Here is a 24,306-nt window from a genome sequence, read left to right on the forward strand (position 1 = left end):
CTGAATTTATCAACCACTGAAGTAAGACTCACTGGTCTATAATTTCCTGGGCTATCTCTACTCCTTTTCTTGAATAATGGAACAACATCCGCAACCCTCCAATCCTCCAGGACCTCTCCTGTCCTCATTGATGATGCAAAAATCATCGCCAGAGGCTCATCAATCTCCTCCCTTGCCCTTCACAGGTACCTGGGGTACATCTTGTCCAGTCCCAGTGACTTATCCAACTTGAATCTTTCCAAAACCTCCTGCGCATCCTCTTTTTTAATATCAACATGTTCAAGCTTTTCAGTCCACTGTGAGTCATCCCTAAAATCGCCAAGATCCTTTTCCATAGTGAATACTGAAGCAAAGTACTCATTAAGTACCTCTGCTGTCTCTTCTGGTTCCATACACACTTTTGCACTGTCACACCTGATTAGTCCTATTCTCTCATATCTTATCCTCTTGCTCCAATCATATTTGTAGAATGCCTTGGGGTTTTCCTTAATCATGTCGGCCAAACCAGTACCTCTCATGGCCCCTTCTAGCTCTCCTAATTTCTTTATTGAGCTCCTTCCTGTTAGCCTTATAATCTTCTAGCTCTCTATCATTACCTAGCTTTTTGAACCTTTCATGATCTCTTCTTTTCTTCTTGACTAGATTTACAACAACCTTTGTACACCACGGTTCCTGTACCCTACCATCCTTTCCCTGTCTCATTGGAACATACCTATGCAGAACTTCTTCAGTACATTTCACTGAGAAACTCTGTTCCCAATTTATGATTCCGGGTTCCTGCCAGATAGCCTCATATTTCCCTTTACTCCAATTAAATGCTTTTCTAACTTGTCTGTTCCTATCCCTCTCCAATGCTATGGTAAAGGAGATACGGTTGGGATCACTATCTCCAAAATGCTCTCCCACTGAGAGATCTGACACCTGACCAGGTTTATTTCCCAATACTAGATCAATTACAACCTCTCCTCTTGTAAACTTATCTGCATTTTGTGTCAAGAAACCTTCTTGAACACATCCAACAAGCTCCACCCCATCTAAACCCCTTGCTATAGGGAGATACCAATCAATATTTGAGAAATTAAAATCTCCCACACGGCAACCCTATTATTATTACATCTTTCCAGAATCTGTCTCCCTATCTGCTCCTCAGTGTCCCTGTTACTAATGGGTGGTCTATATAAAAAAAAATCACCCAGTAGAGTTATTGACCCCTTCCTGTTCCTATCTTCCTGTCAGAGACTCTGGAGACAATCCCTTCATGACTTCCTCCTTTTCTATGGCCTTGACACTATCTCTGATCAATAGCGCCATGCCTCTCTCCCTCTCCTTTCTAAAACATCTATAGCCTACATTCAAAGTAACCATTCCCACCCCTGAACCATCCAGATCACTGTAATGGCCACAGCATCATAGCTGCAAGTACTGATGCACGCTCTAAACTCATCCACTTCGTTCATAATACTCCTTGCAGTATAGACACATCTCAAACCATTGATCTGAGTGTGTCCCTTCTCGATCACCTGCATATCCTCTCTATCACACTGTCTCCAAGCGTTCTCTATTTGTGAGCCACCCACTTCTTCCTGTCTCTTCAGTTTGCTTTCCATCCCCCCCAGCAATCCTAGCTTAAACTCCCCCAGTAGCCTTAGCAAACCTCCCCGCCAGGATATTGGTCCCCTGGGATTCAAGTGTAACCTGTCCTTTCTGTATAGGTCACTCCTGCCCCAAAAGAACTTCCAATGACCCAGAAATCTGAATCCTTGCCCCCTGCTCCAATCCCTCAGCCACACATTTATCCTCCACCTCACTCCATTCCTATACTCATTGTCATGTGGCACAGCCAGTAATCCTGAGATGTTCTTTGGAGATTAAATGTTCTTACTTTAGTTAAAACAAAGTACCTCCAACGTTTTCTTTTACTCAGAGCAGAGTATCGTATTTCATTTTCTGGCAGGTGTGATTATTGTTAATGGAATGATTATGGATCCAAGCCAAAACAAAATGAAGGGAAACCAAATGTGATAGTTTGATTGTTTCTGGCCAGAGCAAAACCTTACTTTAAAATGCTTGGTCTTGACCTTTTAAAAATACATTAATTGATTTTTTTTAGTAGCTACAGATTTTCAATTATCTCTTATGGCACCTACTCAAAAAATAACAGAAGGACAAAATGAGCAAGAATAAAAAACATATGCCTGAATATAGTAGATGTGAAGAACTTTTAAACAGGTGCCTACAGTTTCCAATTTAATGAGAAAATACCTCTTCTTATAATCTTGTGCTGAAAGCTACTGTTTGGGAATTAATTCAGCAGCATGGGTGAAGTCTGAAAGCGGTCACAGGTTAACCCGTAAGGAACACAGACTTTGACAATATAAGACAGCATCAATAAAATTGTGACTCTTGGACTAAAAGCTGCAGTGTGTGAACTAGGTTGCAATGATTGACAATCACTGAACTTTCTCCTTGTCTCAATCCTGAGCTCATGGCCCCAGCCTTGGACTCTATAGGCAGAGAAAAAAGCTTCTCAGCATCCACCCTGTCAATCTTTCAGAGCATTATAAGTATTGATGAGATCAACTCAGTCAGTGATTACAGGGCAATGCCAAAACAAACCAGCACTCCAGCAAGCACTAAATTATGTTCTCAAGTCTTTGAGTGTGGTTTGAACACATGACCTTCCATCCAATCTCCTTTCATGGGATAAGCCCTTCATTCTAGGAATCAATCAGTGTATTTGTGCAACACTAACTTCCAATCTACTATGGCCTGAATTTAACATCAACAGCACACTGCCCAAGCTTAACTCTGACATACTTATTAAATACTTCTTTCCCTATTAAGATCCTACCATTGCTGGAAGCTGCCGGTTCCAAACTAAGGCAGAAATAGCAGTAAGGTTATTATATGAATGCCCAGGACAAGTCTTGCCCAAGATCTCCAAATACACCTTGACAGGTAGATGAAAATAATCATTAAAGATGGAATACAAGCAAACTAAGCTATTTGAAACACAACAGAAAATATGTTCAAATGATTTAAAAGTAATAATGCAAACTCAAATAAAAAGGTATAAGTTACCTCAAACTTACACATTAAGCTCCTAGCCATTCTTCTCCCAGATGAATGGGCTTGCTGGTCCTGCATCATGTTTAACTAGGCATAGGCCCCCAGGTACTTGCATGATTCATTGCTGGAGATTCAAACCAAGTTTATGCTTTATTGCTGGAATGCATGAGGAATTTGATGCATAGTCATTGCCTGTGGAGCTCACTAAGCAAGTTCAGGATCATGTTGAAATCCTGCTCTTCCTGATATTCATTGGGATGGAAGAATGCTGAGTTCAGTTGGCATATGCCAGAAATTTGCATGGCATCATGTTGAATTTCCATTGCATTGGCATTGCCTGTTAAATGTGAATGTGTTATTTCTGTATCTTGGCAGTACAGGTAAAGCTGATACAAGTGAATTTTGATCATTACTGGTTAAGCCCAAAAAGCAGCAGATATTCTGAAACCACTAAGTATAATAGATCATCTGCTCTGTGCTTATTGCTAGTGATGTTACAAATACAGTATGCATTGAGGTATGACTTGATGTCTCATATGATTCCGTTAACAACAGCAGCACACAAGAAATGCCTTGAGCATTCTAAGGAAGTCCAATTCTCCATCTCCAGAGGCATTATTATCAGGGTGATTCCACATTCTAATGACCTAGCAGCTCTGACAGGGGTTAGCTATTTGCCTTTTGTGGTCACTTTGCAGTGGCAGAAGTCAAATGAATGTCTGTGTCATTGACAGCTGAGATTTAATTTCATCACCAGCCCTGAAGTGATTTGTTGAAATGGTCCCAAATGTTCTTTGATAACTTCAGTACTTTGTATTATGGCTGAATCAGTTCTCCTAATATATTTGTCTCCACTTGAGTATTTTAAGCAAGATACCAAGATAAATGCCCTATTTATATTGTACCTCTTAACTTTAGTGAAACGGACCCACAAATTTTGGCTGATTGACTTTTTAAAACGTTGCAGCAGCTATGTTGTAGGTAAACATAGCATCAAATGAACACAACAAATAATCCCAAAGCACTGAATGAAAGATGGTCCAGATAATGGAGTCATTTATCTTCAATTAGCTATTAGTGAATGTAGCAGCAGTTGGAAGTTCCCTTTCAGTTGTGCAGTTTTGCTCTAGTGATAGGGTAACAGAGAATGGGAAAGAGCCAGTGAGTGGGACAAACTGGATAACTCCATCAGAGGACTTCTTTAGGCACAATTTGTGGAAAAACTCCTTCAGAGTTGCATCAAAACTTTGGTTTTATACTCTGTGGAATTTTGGAAGAGGAGTTGATGGTATATAGACCATATGATATAGAAAACTGATGACAGACAGGCAAAGGGAAAATAAAAGAGAAAGAAAAGAGGCTGAGAAGCTCTGAAACAGATTGATAACTAACGAAGAATAAAGTGTGGAGGAGGCAGTGCATGAAGGTGGCAACTAAACATGATTGGTGAGATGGAAAATGTTTATGTTCACACAGAACAAAAATGTTAAAAGTCACCAGGATCATATCTATCCTTGCAAATGAATTAAAAACTGGGATACACCATAAAATAAATATGTAACAGAAACTAATAAAAGGAAAGTGTTTACTTTTATTCTTTCTTGTGTACCTGTCGTTGTCAAGGCCAATATTGATTGCATATTTCTAATTATTTCACACACTGTGATGGTCAAAATGTCTATTTCTATCTCATAACATTTCTGCAACCTAGTGTCTAATTGTCCTTGAAAAGCTGTTGTTGAGTTACCTTCCTGAACCAGCATGGAAAATGTCACAAACCTATTACAAGTTGATTCCACAACCTATGGAAACACTTTCAAGGTCCATGGAACTCATGTTTTTAATTGCATGTATTTATCTTTTTTTTGTGTGCCGGACTCTGCCAGACCCTCTGTGACCACTTTTTTTCAAGTAGTTATCTTGTAGAAAAGATTCTGTGAGTGGTTCCTCACGTCCTTCTCACAGCACAGTTGATTTCTTTTTAATAAGGCAGTGTTGCGAGCTCGACACTCAACGTGGCATGGATAGAAAGGGGGCCTGGGAGCGGCCCGACTGGATTCGAACTTGGGAACCTTTGCTCAGCGCTAATGTCCCTGAGCCACCAGACATCTATTTATCTATCTACATACCTAGTATTTGCACAGATTGTCTTCTTTTGGATAGTGGTTGTCAACCTTTTTCTGCATGTAGTTTTTCATTATTTTTTTTTCTATTTCTTTGTTCTGTGAATGTCTGCAAGAAAATGAATCTCTGGGTAGTATATGGTGATGTATATATACTTGTGGGGCCCTGGGTAAGATCAGACCAGCTACATCTCCTGTTGTCATCAGTGGTGGAAAAATCAAAGGTGGTAAAGTGTAGAGTTGTGTTAACTTTGAATTACTCTAATGACAAGCTAATAAATCAAGCAGGAGTTACAACAACATTGGGCCAAAAGTGAGCACCCAACATGGCCATAGACCAGGCAGTGAGCTCCCCGCAACTGAGAAACATTATCAGCAACCCATTCCTGGGACAGCAAAGCCTTGTCTCTGTACATTTCCAATGACAGTGGAGTGTAAGTGCGTGGGTTAGCTGTGGCATGGTCCAGGCAGAGGTATGGAACCAGAAGGACAAAAGACAGTTATCAAGCAATAGAGTTGGGGTCACAGGGAGCCTGGATGAAATGGGATCTTCCCAAACACAAGACCACATGGGCAGAACTCAGGAGACTAGAACCCTCAGCATCTTTCCTCCTGCAGTCCGTGTATGGCACGCTCCCTATACCAGGGGGCTGAGAAAGGACCCTAAATGCAAGCTCTGTGGTCAGCAGAGTTCACTGGCACACATACAAAACAGCTTTAACACAAGGATGGTAAAGGTGGTGCCACGACAAGGTCCTACTGACAAACTGGAGTGGGAGAGGTATAAAAAGACACCAGCTGGCAAAGAGGCATAAGGACGGTCATTTTCACTAAGGAGGTGGCCATGCCATTCATATATAAGAGGCCTAAATTCAATCTGCTGCAAACTGTCAAATCATGGGAGGTGAGGATTGATGTGGGGAGGAAACCAGAGTTTCCAGTGGTGGTGCAAACCACACTTCATCCAGGTGTTTTACTGTGGTCCAATGAGGACGAGACAGTCATCCTGGTGGAGCTCACAGTACCACAGGAGGAAGTTTGTGAAGAAGGCCCTGAAGTACCGGTAATTAGTCCAGGAGTGCAGACACAAAGGATGGCCATTCCCCATGGAGATTGACTGCAGAGGGCTGCTGTCAAAGTCAGCTTGGAGGTTGCTCTCTGTGCTGGGCCTTGATGAAAAGAGCAAGAACCAAGCAGCTTGCAGGATGGAGGAAGGAGACTCTCACCTGCTCTTATCCAGCAAGAAGAGTTAAGCAGGAAGTCAGGAGCAGATGGACAGTGTCTTGGCCTCCACTGCTGACCCATCAACTGGAGAGTGTAGTGGCAAAGGGTAGAAACACTATGAAGTTTGGGCAACACCTGACAACATCTGCTCCTGGCTTCATCCGTTATGGTTACCTATCAGCTAACTGAAGAGAGCACCCAGGTGTGTGATGCAATGCAGGTGATAATAAATTTGAACTTCAAGCTGTCACAACCTGGGTTTGATATGGACTTCCAGGATCCTGGCCAGCAACAGTGATATTCAGAATTAGAATCAAGTTTAATATCACTGGCATATGTCATAAAATTTATCATTTCGTGGCAGCAATACATTGCCACACATCATAATAAAATCTATAAATAACAAGCATTAGGTTCATTGTCTATTCAAAAATCTGATGATAGAGGGGAAGAAGCTGTTCCTGAAACACCGAGTGTATGTCTTTAAGTTTCTGTACCTCCTTCATGATGGCAGTCATGAGAAGAAGCCATGCCTTGGGGCTCCTTAATAAAGGAAGCTGCCTTTTTGAGGCATTGCCTTTTGAAGTTGTCCTGGATGTTGGGCAGACTATTGCCAATGATGGACATAGCTGAGTTTACAACTTTCTCCAGCTTTTTCAAATCCTGTGCAGAGGCCCTACATACAAGACCATGATGCAACCAGTTGGAATACTGTCCATGGCACATATGAAGAAATTTCCATGTGCCCTTGGTGACATAGCAATTCCCCTCAAACTCCTAACATATAGCTGCTGCCATAACTCGAAACTGCTCACCTTTACAACTTCTGTTCCCACAGTGAAGATTGGTATGTGTTCCCTTGACTATCCATTCCTAAGTCAACAATCAATTCCTTAGTCTTACTGACATTGAGTGCAGGGTTGTGGTTCCTGCACCATGCAAAAAGCTGATCTATCTCACTCCTGTATGCTGCCTCATCACCATCAGAAATTCAGCCAATAGTTGTGTCATCAGTAAATTTATAGATGTTGTTTGAACTGTGCCTAGCCACACAATTGTGAGTGTAGAGAGACTGGAGCAGTGGGCTATGTTGATTATCAGTGAGGAGGATAACACTGATCCATGTAAACTGGTCTCCCAGTGAGGAAGTCAAGGATCTATTTGCAGAGGGAGGCACAGAGGCTCAGGCTTTGGAGCTTGATAATTAGAACTGAGGTTAAGATGGTGTTGAATGCTGAGGCATATTCAATAAAAAGTAGCCTGACGTAGGTATTGTTCAGAAGATCCAAGATGGGGTGGAGCGCCAGTGAGATTGCATTTGCTGTAGGCCTATTATGGTGATCGGTAAGTTGCAGTGGGTGGAGATCCTTGCTTAGGTAGTTGATTCTAGCTATGACCAGCCTTACAAAGCAGTTCATCACAGAAGATGTGAGTGTAACTGAGTAATGGTCGCCCATTTATCCAACTCAGAGTAGGTTGTAGCTCCGTAATAACAAATTGGTTTTTCACATACTTCTCACTTTTGTCTTCCTGGATGATGGAGATTTGGGAGGTGGGGTAACATTAGCAGCTTACTGCAGTGCAAACAGTCGGCTGTATACTCTGACATTGCATTTGGTAGACATGGTGGTTGTTGTGTCCATAAGACTGTAAAACATAGGAACAAAATTAGGCTATTCAGCTCATTGTGTTTTCACCACCATTCCACCATAGCTGATCGTTCAACCTCATATACCTGCCTTCTTGCCATATCCTTTGATTCCCTGATCAATCAGGAAACAATCAACTTCTGTCTTAAATATACCCACAGACACGGCCTCCACCACCGCAGAGCATTCCAGAGATTCATGACTCCCTGGCTAAAAATAATTCCTCCTTACCTCTGTTCTAAAAGCTCACCCTTCAATTTTGAGGCTGTGCCCTCTAGTTGTGGATACCCCCACCAGCAGGAACATCCAACCCACATCCACCCAATCTGGTCCTTTCAGCATTTGGTAGGTTTCAATGAGATCCCCACCCATTCTTCTGAATTCTAGTGAGTACAGGCCTAAAGATTATACATTAACCTCTTCATTCCCAGAATCATCCTTGTGAACCTCCCCTGGAGTCTCTCCAATACAAAACAAGCTTTCTGAGATATGGGGCAATACTTCAAGTGTAGCCTGACTATTGTCTTATAAAGGGTCAGCATTATCTCCTTGCTTTTATATTCTATTCCTCTTGAAATAAATGCCAACAGTGTATTTGCATTCTTTACCACAGACACAATTTGTAAATTACCTTCTGGGAGTCTGCATGGGGACTCCTAAGTCTCTCTGCAGCTCTTATTTTTGAACCTTCTATTAGATCACAGGCTATACTATTGTTCCTTTTACCAAAATGCATCATCATATATTTCCCAACACTGTATTCCATCTGCCACTTTTTTGCCTATTCTTCCAATTTCTCTAATTCCTGCTGCAATTGCTTTGCTTCCTCTGTACTACCTACCCCTTCAACTATCTTTGTGTCATCTGCAAACTTTGCCACAAAGTCATTAATTCCATTATCCAAGTCATTGACAAGCAATGTGAAAAGTAATGGCTCCAATAGTGACCCCTGAGGAACACCATTAGTCACTGGCAGCCAACCTGAAAAGGGCCCCTTTATTCACACTCACTGCCCCCACCTGTCAGTCATTCCTCTATCCATGCCAGTAACTTTCCTGTAAAGCCATAGGATTTTATCTTGTTAAACAGCCTCATGTGCAGCACTTTATCAAATGCCTTTTGAAAATCCAAGTAAATGACATTAACTGCCTCTCTTATGTTCATCGTGCTTGTTACTTTCGAGGAATTCTAACAGATTTGTCAGGCAAGAGTTTTCTTTACAGAAACGATGCTGACTTTGACTTATTTTATCATTACTCTCCAAATACCCTGAAACCCCATCCTAAATAATAGACTCCAACACTTTACCATCCACTGAGTTTAAACACTGGTTTATAATTTCCTTTCTTTTGCCTTCCTTCCTTTTTAAATAGTACAGTGACAGTTGCAATCTTCTAGTCCTGTGGAACCACGCTGGAATCAACGGATTCTTAATGGATTCATTGGTCATGATGTTTCATCTCTTCAGCAACCTCTGACAGGACTCTAAGATGTAGTCCATCTGGTCCAGGTGACTTATCCAGCTTAAGAGCTTCCAGTTTGCCTGGCACTTTTTCCATGGTAATAGCAATGGTACTCACTCACAGACCTCTGGCACACTGCCAGTGTCTTGCACAGTGAAGACAGAAACAAAGTACTATTAAATTCATCTTCCAGTTCTTCTTCCCTCATTACTATCTCACCAGCATTATTTTCCAGTAGTCTAATATTAACTCTCACCTCTCTTTTACTCTTTAGATAAATAAAAAAAAAGTTTGGTATCTTGCTTTATATTATTGGCCAGTTTGTCCTCATATTTCATTTTTCCTTCTTCAAGCTTTTTAGTTGCTATTTGTTGGATTTTAAAAGCTTCCTAATCATCCAAATTCCCATTCACCTTTGCTACCTTATATGCCCTTTCCTTGACTTTTATGCAGTCCGTAATTTCCCTTGTCAGCCACAGTTGCCTACCCCTGTCATTTGAGAACTACTTCTATGGAACATATCTATCCTGCGCCTTGTGAACTATTTCCAAAAACTTCAACTATCTCTGCTCTGTCATCATCCCCACCAATATCCTCCTCCAATCCACCTGGGCAAACTCCAACCTCATGCCTCTGTAATTCCCTTTATTCCATTCCAATACTGATACATGTGCTTTTCCCTCTAAAATAGCAGTATGAATTCAATCATTTTACGTTCCTTTACAGTAACCTCCCTAAAGATGTAATTCCATCTCTTACCAACAGAGCCACACCACCGCCTATGCCTTCTTGCCTGTCCTTTTGATACTAGGTGTAGCCTTTGATGTTAAAACCCCAACTATGGCCTTCTTTCAACCACCACTAAGCGATGCTGACCAATCTCTATGACACAATGTCATAATGACCAATCTCTAATTCTGCTACGAGTTCATCCACATTATTCCAAATCTTACACACATTTAATACAGCACCTTTGGCCCTGCATTCTTTGCCTTTTTGAATTTTTCCTCTATGGTAATTCTTTGCTCTGTCTGCATTTGTACCCAATCATTGGCTTGTCCTTCCTTATACTCATGTTACATCCATCTTGTAAACCTGCTGGCTCATCCTCAGCTCTATCATATTGCTTTGATTCCCCTGTCATTAGTTAAAACCACTCCAAAAATCTCTAGTAAACCTACCCACAAGAATATTGGTCCCCCTCAGATTCAAGTGCAACCAAACCCTTTTGTATATGTCACACTTGCCCCAGAAGAGGTCTCAATTATACAGAAATCAGAATCACTGCCCCCTGCACTAATTCTTCATCCACACATTCATCTGCCACCTCATTCTACTCCTATCCTCACTTTTGCGTGGCTGCCATCGTCATCAGTTCCGTACCCTTCTGAGTTACATGGCCAGACTCAGTGTCAGAGGCACGGCCACTGTGACTTCCCCCCATTAGGTGGTCCCCCCCCCAAAACAATACATAAAATGGAGTACTTATTATTGAGAGGGACAGCCACAGGGATGCTCTTTACTATCTGACATTCTCCTTTCCCTCTCCAGACAGTCACCAATTTATCTGTCTCCTGTAGCCTTGGGGTGACTTCCTCTGTGTATCTCCTGCTCCCTGTACCTCTTGTCTATCAGGTCTTCACTTTCCCTAACAAGCTGAAGGTTATCGAGCTGCATCTCCAGCTCCCTAACTTGGTCTTTAAGGAGCTGCATTTTGATGCACCCAGAGCAGATGCGACCATCGTGGATCCCTCAAGATTTAAATAAGAAATAAGGAATGAACTTACCCACTTACCTTGCCTCTGCCTGTTCTCTGAAGCCTTGTTGAGTCAAAGCCTTACTACTCTGACTCAAGACTACTTCAACTGCTCTTACAAAGGTTCCTCCACTAGGCAGTACCTCTCTTTTATAGAGACTGGGTTTTCAAAACTCTTCACCAGACCAGCACCGGAATGCACCTGTTGCTTCTCTGGAGTACTCCAGTCAACGAATCCTGTCGAAAAATTTCCTGCTTTTTAAAGCTCTTCGCTGGATCTGTGCAAGAATACTTCTGCTTTGTCTGTGCAGTACTCTAATCAACCTGTGTCTGTGCGCAACTGCATATCACTTAAGTAAAATGCACGTACATGGGAGATAGCTTTAACTGCTGTATTCACATTGCAGCGAGAGAGAGCAATGTGTATGCATAGACAACAGTGCATGTACAGACAACAGATCAATACATAGTGCTAAGAGGTGGGTACCATTACTCTAAAAGAAATAGATCTATAAATTACACTTCCTTCCCCTTTGGATTAATACAACATAAGACTGTATACAAAACTTTCAATTCCCCTTTCATGAACTCATTCCAAATGAACATGCTCTCACAATAACAGTCCATAACTAACTTCACAGTTCCAAAGGTTCAGACTTTTGGGTGGCACTATTTCTTTCAGGGTATTATCGCTAGAGTGGCATTAGGTTTGGCCGGGGTCTTGTCAATGATGTTGTTCCCATTGTACCTCTGGGCCTGTGTAGTAGCATCATGTTTGGTAGGTGTCTTGTTCAAGACTACATTCTTGGTTTCCATTGTCATATTACTGTCATTGACTATCTCTGAGAGGTAAGTCCAGTGACTGTAACATATCCCTCTTGTTGAACAGGTTTGTTCTTCAGTTGAGCATCCAGTATCTGGTCCACATGACGTCTCCATGTCTGATCTCCCACATCCACGGTGTACATGAGTAGTCCAAATCTTGTAGCTGTCCTACCAGGAGTCCACTTGTCTTCTCGGTAATTGCACACTAGGACATCTTGTCTCATCTTGAGGCTAGTTGCTGCTTCACTTGGCAACTGGCCATTTCTAAGGGTGTAACAGAGCCTGTGGGGGTGATTTTTTTAACTTTTTGGCATCCCAAACAATTGTCCAAGTCTTCAATCTGCTAGCCACCACATGAAGATCCAGGTGAGACTCTTCATCTTTACTCAACCCAGGTGTCCTTCATGCAGATTTTCTAACACCTTGAAGCGCAGTTTAGAGGGAACCACAACACAGGATCCACATGTCAGTATTCATTGACGTCGCAACAGTTGGTCTTGTCTCATTGAGAACTCTGGATTACTATGAGCTGGCCATCTTTGCATGGTGAACTGTTGGGCCATTCCTTGTTTCCCCTTGTATTTTTGAATTTGTTACCAGCAACTGGTCCACCAATGCAGTGTGGAACACTTCTGCAGGTTCACAGTATGAAGGCATTTAGCTTCTTCAGTTGCCAATAGTGAAAGATGTGACAAGCCATCAGCATTGCTGTTGTTTGGTGCCCTTGAACTTTATGTCATAAGACTGGGCTCTTAGGAATAGTGCCCAATGTTGCAAATGGGTAGCAGTCATCACTGGAATTCCCTTAGTCCAGAGGTCGGCAACCTGCGGCTCCAGAGCCACATGCGGCTCTTTGATCTCTGTGATGCGGCTCCCCGTGGTTTGTTAGCTTTTGAAATGTAATTCGAAATTTGAAGATTATGGTGATCTTGTACAATATGAAAACTTTGCGGAGACACCATTTCCTGGCACATCCGAACCGGCTCACAATTAGCCACCGTTCCGACTAAGGGAGATAGCCTACGGGGGTTTGTGAGTACGTGCCTTTTGGAGCATCCGCGCCCACGGGGACGGGTTGAGGGAGGCTTTAAAGCAAGGCTGTTTAGTTCGAATAAAGTTACCTTTGACTGCAGTCTTTATTTTAGCGCTGCGTGTAGCACACCGCTACAACGTGTTTTTTTATCGCTATTAATATACATCACCACTGCCAATGCCTGACACCCGCCAGTGCGCGCTTTCTTTTAATTCTTCGATCCAAGGTAGGCTACCTACGGAGTAACCTTCAACCCAACGTCTTTTTTTCGGAGTTCAAAATGTTTTTGTTGCATGCAGAAATGTAATTTCGTTTTCTCTGCAGGAGTTCATCAATTTCATAAATGCAACACATTATAGTTTGTTTATACATAGCATAAAGGCAAAAAAAACCCGTTGTATGCAGTGTTATTTCATTTTGTGGCTCCCAGTGTTTTCTTTTCTGTGGGAAATGGGTCCATATTGGCTCTTTCAGTGGTAAACGTTGCCGACCCCTGCCTTAGTCCATAGAGGCAGAGATAGAACTTCTATTATTCTCCATGCTAGACTAAGGGCCTCTCAGTCAATCTGTGTGTAGTTGCGTTCTGTTGTCAGTGATCATGAAGCAAATGCAATTGGGTTTTCCGATCCATCTTTCATAATGTGTGACAAAACAACTCCAGTTTAATAAGGGAATGCATAGCATGCCAGTTTGATGGGCAAGGATGGGTCATAATGAGTGAGCAATTCATTGTATGATTTTAGTCTTTGTTTCTTGAATGATCTTTCTGATTAACTTGCTCCTGCCTGTAATAGTGCCTTCAATGGATGCAGCACTGTAGCAATGTTTGGGAGAAATCATTGGTAGTAGTTTACAAGACCCAATTATGACATGGACTGTGATACATTTTCTGGTTTGGGTGCCTGCGGCATTGCTTCATTCTTCTTCTGTGACTTATGTAAGCCATGCTTGTCAATGACATGTCCACAATATCAGATTTAATTCTTGAAAAACTCACATTTCTCTCTTAGCATGCAGACAGTACCCACTCAGCCTGGTAAGCTCTTTACCAAGGTTCTGGAGGTGCACTTCATAATATTTACCAGTCACAATGATGTCATCAAGGTAACATTTTATTCCTGGAATTTATTGAAGCATTTGGTCCGTGACTCTTTGCCAAATTGCTGGAGTTGATGCGACACCAATGATGAGACGATTACGCTGTAGTGAGTGTTGATTCTGAGGAACATCCTGCTTGACTCCTCAATCTCCATTTGCAGATAGTCTTGTGACAAGTCAATCTTTGAAAACCTCTTCTCGTCTGCCAAAGATGCAAAAGTGTTTTCTATTTATGGCAGGGGATACTGCACAGTATGCAGAACTGGGTTGATGCTCACTGTGAAATCCCCACATCTGTGAATGGCTCCAGTCTTCCTTTTCTTGATCACAGACAACAGGCATGGCCCAATCACTCCACTCAACCTTGGAGAGAATTCCAGATACCTCCAAACACGGCAGTTCAGCATCCACTTTAAGACAGTGCGTGTAAAACACTGGATGTGCTTTCTGGAATTTTGGTTTTGCTGTTTTATCCAGTTCAATTCTGGCCTTCATGCCTTTATCGATCCCCTTCTCTAACAACTTCTATTTAGCATTAAACATAAGTGCCATTCTCTGGTTAGTACTACCATTTTGGCTGTCGTTGCCCGTTGGTGGGTCACACTGAGAGTTTTGATTGAGTGTATTTGGATTTTTCTCAACCATTCACGTGCAAAAAGTGCTGGCCCTCTGCTTTTCAATACATAAAGCTCTAACTGATGTCCTTGGCTCCATATGTCACATTCACTTTCAGTTTGCCTTTGGGAGGGAGATATTTTTTTGCCTGTGTAAGCTTTTAGCATCATTGAGGTCTTCTCAAATGGCATCTTAGAAAACAGTCTGTTGTAGTCAGCCTTTGGAATTATGGGGAGAGCTGACCTTGTATCCAGCTCCATTTTCAGTTTAACACTGGACACAGCTATTGTGATCCAGATGATTTCGTGATCTGCTTCATTTATACTATGCAGTTCTAGGCTTGACAGTTCACCTTTGTCAGACTCCATGTGTCTGATTCTATTTTACATTTGATAACTTTATGCATTTTTTTGTTTGAGATGCGTCACTCAGTTCTGCTTTTTGCCTGCCTTGCACATTCTCACACCCTCTCTATGCAACCTTATCTGACACTTTCTGCAATTTCTTTCTTTGAATCATCAGTCATTTGCATCATGGGAGGATTTGCCACATTGATAACACTCTGGCTTTTTGTACATCCAGGGACATGTTGTGCATTCCACCTTCTAACCTTTTTTTCAATAGTTTTGCTGCATCCTTTCCTGCACTCTCGAATGATATTGCAATGGTCAATGCCTATTCTAAAGATATGTCTCTTTTGGATAGTAGCCTCTTTTGAGTGTTTTGACTATGCATCCTTTAATGTGTCAGAAAGTATATCTCTAAAGTCACAGTACTGGGAAACTTTGCGCTGTTCTGCAATGTATTCAGAAATGCTTTCATCTTTTGACTGGTTCCTTTTGTAAAATCTAAATGTTTCAGTTCTCAGCAGCAGTTTAGGGCTCACAAGATTTCTAAAATTGTGACTATTTCGTTGAAACGTCTTGCTTCCAGGCTTTTCAGGGATTACTAAGTTGCATGACACTATACGTTCTTAAGCCCATTAAGCTGAGAAGTATTGGTGCTTTCTTTTGCTCCTTCGCATTCTTCATTACAATGCTGTTCAAAACTCTCGATATATGACTCCCAGTCTTCACCTGCACTATGAAATTCATCAACTTTTCTGAATGAAGCCATCGCCAAGATATTTTCACTTTATATTCAGGGCATCTTTCACTGTTACTATGAACTGTTCTCACACCTTCATTAGCATCCATGAAAGCCTTCACTGTACTGTTTAACTCTTGCTGTTTTATCCCATAACTGTGCCATTACTGTCAGTGCAGTTTGTGATATTTCTTGAGGCTCAGGTTTGTACTCATCACCAAATTGTTGTGTCTGTGCACAATTACATATCACATGGAAGATGGTTTTAACTGGTACATTCACAATGTAGTGAGAGAAAGAGAGAATATGCATGCATAGGCAACAACACATGCTCAGACAACAGATCAATACATAGTACTAAGGGGTTGGGTCATTGCTCTAAAAGAAATTGCTCCATACATTACAGTGGTAGTGATGTGTAATCTATAGGATTTACCTTGCCCAGGAAGGTCCTGACTGTTGCCAGACTGGCAAGATATTGCAACAAGCTGGACTATCATTATGATAGTGGTGGGCCTTATTTGGCATCTCAGGAGGTGAGCTGTACATAACAAAATACCCATCCCTTAATCAAGCCATGTGATTAGTGTGTTTGAGAGGCAGATCCAGCTCCTTTTCTAGTCCAAAATGATTGTGACCTATCAAATGCATGGGACAGAGAATTGGTGAGCTGGCTTTCAATAAGTCCATGTTGCCTGTTAGCTCTGCCCACATTATGGCTGATGACTGAAATTGATAGGGTGATACTTCAGACTTGAAGTTTCATCAGTCTTTTTGAGACTATATTATATTCTCAGAAAACTCTAAATGAATTAATTACTTTTCCAAAGGTCAATCATGCTGGATTAGTGGAAAATATGGCAAAAAGTAAAATTTCAAGCAGTAAATATGGATGATTAGGTAAATTGATTTAAGGAATACTAGTTTCATTGAGTTCTATGGCTTATCTTTGAATAACATGAAAACATTGCTCATGTACGCATGATTAAGGAGATGTTGACTTGTCCACCTGGAAATCATATCTAGCTGTCAGATCTCTCAATACAATATGTACTAGTCTCTCAAAGTGGGCTGGTTCACTCATGTTCTGCTTTTATGTAAAAACTCTTTACATCTCTCATTCATTTATTTCATAATTTGATGGACCTAAAGTCACTTTGATTACATTGGACAACAAAGATTTTATTTCCTGAATACACCTGGATGTATCTAATGGACTTTGGGCTACTGATTATGCAAATCACCGTGGAGTTTAGAGGAGGCAGACAGATGCCATGTAACATGAACCAGGAATAAAGACTAACATTGATACTGATACAGATTTTGAACACTTCATGTCGAGTAAGCTTCAGCTGATAGCTCAGCCTGAGTTAACTGACCTGGTCAGAGACTTGGGTTTGTCAAAAGCAAAAGCAGAATTGCTGGGTTCAAGACTGGAATCGCTGTCACCACACACAAAAAATTCTGTGAAGGATTTTGATATTAGAGACAGATGTTTCCCAGAATGAAACAGGTCATCAATGACAGGCAATTTGAAGAACTTCTAGTATGACTGGAGAAAATCACATAGAAACCATACAAGGATATTTTTGAAAATTTTCTTTGCAGCTACCGAGCACCAAACTACGTGCAGCTGGTTGTCAACATGCTCCAAGCATACAAAATCATGAAGTACAAAACGCCACTAAAGATTCATTTTCTGCGTTTCTATTTAGCTGAAGGACAAAGCATATTGTAGTGAGCATTTGATCCATAATGACAGATGAGGAAGCTCCTTAAACTCAACAACCATTTTTTTTGGTTGGTTGGTTGGTTATTAATTAATCACAAAACAGTCTGGGTTGGAGAACCCACCCAACCCAGCGCATACAGATGGGGAGATGACTATCATACACGCCAGTTACAGTTAGGGTGACCCACAGATACACAAGCAAATAACTGTATAACCAAAGCTAAAATGTAACAATAAATGATCTGGAACTTCCCAACATAATCCCACAGAAGCATTTTAATTTAAGAACAATAAACACTGCAGGTCATTAGAAATGCAGGGGAGGGCTGTAGACCACACCCCCCAATCCCCGGGGCATTACGGTATAGAGTCAGTAAAAGTAGAAACACTGAAATTATACTGATTTTGTTTTCTTTTTAGCCGTTTGGAAGAGCAATACAATACTATTGCAAGTTCAGCAACAGCAGCTTCTGATTTGCAATGAGGCATACTTTGTGAAGTGGTATGAAAAGTGTGAATTAGGGAATTGTGTATCACATTGTGCACAAGAGCTTGCACCATCTTAATTGAAATGAAAATGTGCTTATACATGATATGATTATCCTGGTCAGCATCAGAAAGTGCAAACAAGTAATACATTAAGGTATCCTATTGCATTTGCTGGTAGTGACATAATGAATATATTTCTAAATAGGAACATTAAGAACATATTTTTGAAGGTTCCAGCTTGCATTAACTGGGAGAATATAATACGTTACAAACCTGTCAAAGTAAACACCAGTGTAGTTTATTTTAGTTACCTTCTGTTGTCAGTGGAGATATGAATGTCCATTGTGATCCGTAAATTTACTGCAAACTGACACTTGAATGAATTTACATGTCCCTAAGCCATGTTGCTCTCTTCTCTATCAATCAGATACACAGATCCTGAGCAATTTAGTGAGCATGACTGGGTATTGAAGAATGGCAAGGCAAAGACAACTTTTCCTAAAACTTTTATAGATACAAACCCTCAATATTGTTGCTCATTTCAAGTTAATGTATGTACTGATACGTTGTATATACCAATATGTGTACATATGTCCCTTCAATGTAGATAAGAGATCAACTCAAATATATTCTTCAAGGAAACTCTGGAAGAGACATTGTACCTATTAATTCAGGCTTAATAATTTAAATATCACATCAGGGACAAATTGCTTCCAATGTATTCAACAATTCCACGAGAGCCAATTAAAATATGAATGATTTCTAAAGCATTCTTGACATTGCCAGGAAAATATTTTGAATGAGTTCGTGCAGCTGCCAGTGCAGTTACTGACAATTAAGTTGGTTGCTGGAGCTTTGAACCTGTTTGACACTGAGCACTCTCGGCTGAACACCAACTGTCATGAAGCATATGGACTCCAGCAGCCGTCCCATATGCCAAAGCGCATTTAGCAGTTGACAGCGCTGCAGCCTAGGACTAAAGAGCATGAGGTGTGATGCATTGACAAGCCAGACATCCTTTTGTGTCTGCCCTAGCTCAAAGGCCATTTTGTTCCAAACTATTTCCCAGACATTGTGTATGGATTGGTCCTAAACTGCCACTTAATTTCAAATCCCTTATGGGATTTTTAATCTATGTCCATTGTCACTAAGCAGAATGTTAATTCCTCCTGCAATTTCACAGCCCCGAGCTGATCTTACTGGTGCAAATGCTTTATTTTCATCATAGAGTGCTCATCCAGGAGCACTAAAAAAAAACTCAGTACCTTGCAGAATAAGGTGGCAATGACTGTGTATTACTTCCTCCACCCCTGTGGCTACAGTCAACATTACCTACTCACCTGAGCATCTCCCAAAGCATCTTGGGACTCTTCACCTCTGTTAGCAAGGACAAGGGAATCAGGCAGATGGGAACAACACCACCTGCAGGTTCACTACCAAGTCACTCACTAGTTAACTAACTTCATATTGCAACAATCTACTGTGTCAAAGGCACTCAGCTTGGACAAAAGCCAAAAACTATTTTTTAGTATCTTGGAGAGTTGGCATGGGAGATATTGAGACAACTATCAGCTTATCAAAAAAAAAACACACCCCCTCCCCTCTTTCTCTATTCCCCACTCTTGCCTTTTATCTCTTCTCAGCTGCTATCAATCCCCCCTGGTTCCCCTCCACCCACCTTTTAATTATGGCATCTTCCTCCTCCTTTTCCAGTTCTGAAGAAGGGTCTCAGCCCAAAACGTTGACTTTATTTATTTCCATAGATGCTGCCCGACCTGCTGTGTTACCTTATCAATGGTTATTGGGAATGAAGTTTTTGTATAATGCCCCAGAACCAAATACAGATATATCTGAGGTGAACTGAAGAAGAAAATTGAAGTTATATTTGGTTGCTCCAAAGCTAGTATTGTAAAGGATACTAATAAACTGTCATTGAAAATTGACTGAAAAGATTGTCTGGGTAAAAATATTGTGTCAAGAGCATAGCTGACAGTCATCAATTGCAACTCCAGGTTACACATTCGGATAATTTAACTCAAAGAAACAAATATTCTTAATATTAACATGTTTTATAAGATGAAGGAACTGGTGCCTTAACTGACATTAGGAAATATTGAGTAGATGTACATTTAAACTCTCATTGAGGAAGAAATTTCTACATGTGATAATACACATTATGATATGAAGAAAGAAACTGCTTATTTTATCCATAAACACCACTGATTCAATGGTGTCATATAGTCATCATTTTTAGATGAATAGCAACACAATTTTTTGTGAATAAATTTCAGTTGCATTACTTGTGGTAACATGCAGATTTCTGTAATTGATTTTAAATGTGGCTATAAATTAAGAAACAAGATGGAGCAACTGCTGAAAAACAGAAATTGCAGTGAAACAGGAAATGCAGAAAAGTCCAAGCATGGTCAATTATGAATTGGCCAATGGGTGGCCAATGAACTGCTACCTGTTACATGTACTTGAATCTTATTTGGAGATCAGTTTTGCTACAATTCCGTGTGTATTATAAATCCACAGCCTCTCCAGGCAGAAATGTCATTTTTAACCTCCCTCAATTGATTAGGCCATTCAATTCCCAAGCACCCATTGCTGTTTGACAAGATAACTGCTCATTTCTTCCCTTAGTGTCACTATTCTGTATTAGACTTCATCTTGTTGCCCTTAATATCTAAAAATCTAACAAGCTCGGTCTGGCATATAACTCTCTTGGGAAAGAATTCCATACCTTCTCTGCCAACTGAATGAAGAAATATATTGTTATCCCCTTACTTTAGGACTATAACCTCTAGCACAGGAGAATCATCATTTCTGCATTCCCTTATCAAGTCCCACAGGAATTTAATAGGTTTCAATCAAATTACCTAATTTCTAAATTGAGTTGATCTGAGAAGAATATGAAATTAGTCTGTTTAATCACTTCTCATTTGACACTTTTCTGATTGCAGGACTTCAACTGGTAAACTGTTACACCGCTTTATTGTATGTAAATCCTTACTTGAAAACATAAACTAGATTTACACATAATATTCTCGATACTATCTCACACCTATGCAAATCCAGAAAGACTTTTCTGATTTTCAGATCCATTTGCAATAGAGAATGACATACATTACATACTGCTTCCTTTCCTCAAAACTTCCTGCAATTGAATGTTAATTAATGGTGACTTACGAATGGTGATTGATAAGTTTGCAGCCTAAGGTAGGAGTCAATTTTAGAAAACCTAGCACATTTATTTTTCAACATAGTCCTCGTACACACTTAGTCCAGCGGTCATGGAAAACATGGATCTTGGATCTCCAGAAAGTGTCCACAGCAGAGGTGATTGATAAGTTCATGGCCTAAGGTAGAAGATGATGAGTTACACAGCTCTCATTACATGCACATTCAGTTCACCTCTGAGTGATTATGCAGAAAGTTTGAAGTAAATAACTCATCAGGGATGATTGATAATTTTGTGGCCTAAGGTAGGAGATGAGTTATTAACTTCCTTAGATAATTCGCCCTTCACCCTTAACCTATGACCTCAAGTTCTAGTCTCACCCAGCCTCTGTGGAACAAGGCTGCTTTCACTAACCCTATCTAAAACTCTCTTAATGGTGTATATTTCTAACAAATCTCCCCTTATTATCCTATGTTCAAGAAATAAAGTCCTAACCTATTCAACCTTCCATTATAACTCAGGTTCTTAAGTCTCAAAATCCTTGTAAACTTACTCTGCACTCTTTCAGTCTTATTGGTATGTTTCCTGTAGGCATGTGATCAGAAATGCACACAGTACTCCAAATTTGGTCTTGTACAACTCAAACATAACATCGCAAAACCTGTACTCAATATTTTGATTTGTGATTATCAACCGTGATAGGATAAAATGGAAAGGCAGTGCCCTTTTGTACTGGTGACAGAATTAACAGCATTGATGTTCAGAGGGAGTAGACTGTCTTTGAAATTGAATAATTGAAAATGAAGATGCAGGATGAGCATGCATTTTGGAAAGGAAAATAAAATGTTGGCACCTATTTCAGGAGTTGAATACTGGACACGAAACATCTTCCTCAATTAAAGTCTTGATGTCATGTCTGGTCCATATACATAGAGGTCTCAAAGTTTGAAGTGCAAGTTGATAGGTGGTTCAGAAGCCATATAGTGTGTTGGCCTTCGTTAGTTGGGGGATTGAGTTCAAGAGTTGCTAGTTAATGTTGCAGTTCTATAAAGCTTGGCTAGACCACACAGAATATTATGTTCCCTTCTGGTCACCTTATTGTAAGAAGAATGTGGAAGTTTTAGAGTGAGTTCAGAAATTTACCAAGATTCTCCCTGGATTAGAGAACATATCTTATAAGGAAAAGTAGAGTGAGCTAGGGCTCCTTTGGAATGAAAGAAGTGAGAGGTGACTTTGAGAGAGGTGTATTAGAGGAGGCAAAAATAAAATCGACAGCCACCTCTTTCCTGGGACTGAAATGGCTAATATAAGGGCATAATTTTAAAGTAGAAAATATAGAGGGAATGTCAGTGATAGGTTTTATTTTACACAGAAAGTGGTAAGTGAATGGAGTAGATTGCCAGAGGAAGGTAGTAGAGGCAGGTACATTAGGGAAACTTGAAAAAAACTCTTAATTAGGCACATGGATGAAAGAAAATTGTAGGATTAACTGGGAGTAAACAGTGAGCTTGGTCTTGGATAAGGTTAAAAGTTCGGCACAGCATCATGGCTGTACTGAGTCTCTGAAATGGCCACATCATCATAGCTCCAAGTATTGATCCTAATTTGTCTAAATTCTTTTGCAGACACCCTGCTTCCTCAACACCACCTGCCCCTCCCCCCATCTTTGTATTGTCTGCAAACTTGGCCACAAAGCTATCAATTTGATCATCTAGATCATTGACATATAATGTGAAACTAAGTGGTCTTATTACCAACCCTTGCAGCACACCACTAATCACTGGCAGCCAACCAGAGAAGGCCCCTTTTATTCCACACTTTGCCTCCTGCCATTCAGCCAATCTTCTATCCTTGCTAGTATCTTTCCTGTAATACCGTGAGCTCTTATTTTGTTAAATAGTCTCACATATGGCACCTTGTCAAAGGCCTTTTGATAATCCAAGTAAATAACATCCATTACTCTCCTTTGTCTGTCCTATGTGATAGTTCCTCAAAGAAATCCAGATTTATCAGGCAAGATTCCCTTTTGGGCTTAGGCCTATTTTGTCATGTGTCTCTAAGAACCCCAAAACTTTATCCTTAATAATGCACTCCAACATCTGAACCACTGAAATCAGGCTAAATGGCCTATAATCTTTTTTTTCTGTCTTCTCCCTTCTCAAAGAGCAGAATGACATATGACATTTGCAATTTTCCAGTCTTCCTGAACCATTCCAGAGAAGCTAGCGAACCATGAAAGATCATTAATAATGCCTCCACAATTTCTTCAGCCACTCTTTCAGAATCCTCAGCTGTAGTCCAACTGGCCCAGGTGACTTATCTACCTCCAGACCTTTTTGTTTCCCTAGCACCTTTTCCTTAAGTAATATCAACAACACTCACATCTGCCCTGACACTCTCGAAAGTCTTGCATACTGCTAGTGTCTTCAACAGTGAAAACTGATGCAAAATAATTATTCAGTTTGTCTTCCATTTCTTTGTCTCCATTAATACCTCTCCAATGTCAGTTTTCAGCAGTCCAATATCACTCTCACCTCTCTTTTACTCTTTATATATCTGAAAATAAAAACTTCTGGGATCCTCTTTTGTATTAGACAGATGTTGTCAGTGTCTTGTCTTGTCCGTACTGCACCAACCACTGCCACTGGTCTATAAATGTGCAGGAGTTGTGTGTGGTTAAGTGCCTTGCTCAAGGACACACACTGCCTCGGCTGAGGCTCGAACTAATGACCTTCAGGTCACCAGCCCAAAGCCTTAACTACTTCGCCAGTGAGTGGAATGCAATATCTTGGGACTGGGAAGGAAAGGGAGGAAAGGTTATAATGTCTAAACAAAAAGAAATTATTCCAGAATTACCATGTGTGATTGGTGCTCCTGGAGTGGGGTTACCCCTAGGGATAATTAGACAGGATCTATGTGAGGTGTCCCCAGTGTTGTTGCAATTCAGCGATCAGAGTTGG

Source organism: Hypanus sabinus, chromosome 10 (assembly GCF_030144855.1).
Source record: "Hypanus sabinus isolate sHypSab1 chromosome 10, sHypSab1.hap1, whole genome shotgun sequence".
In the NCBI taxonomy this organism is placed as follows: domain Eukaryota; kingdom Metazoa; phylum Chordata; class Chondrichthyes; order Myliobatiformes; family Dasyatidae; genus Hypanus; species Hypanus sabinus.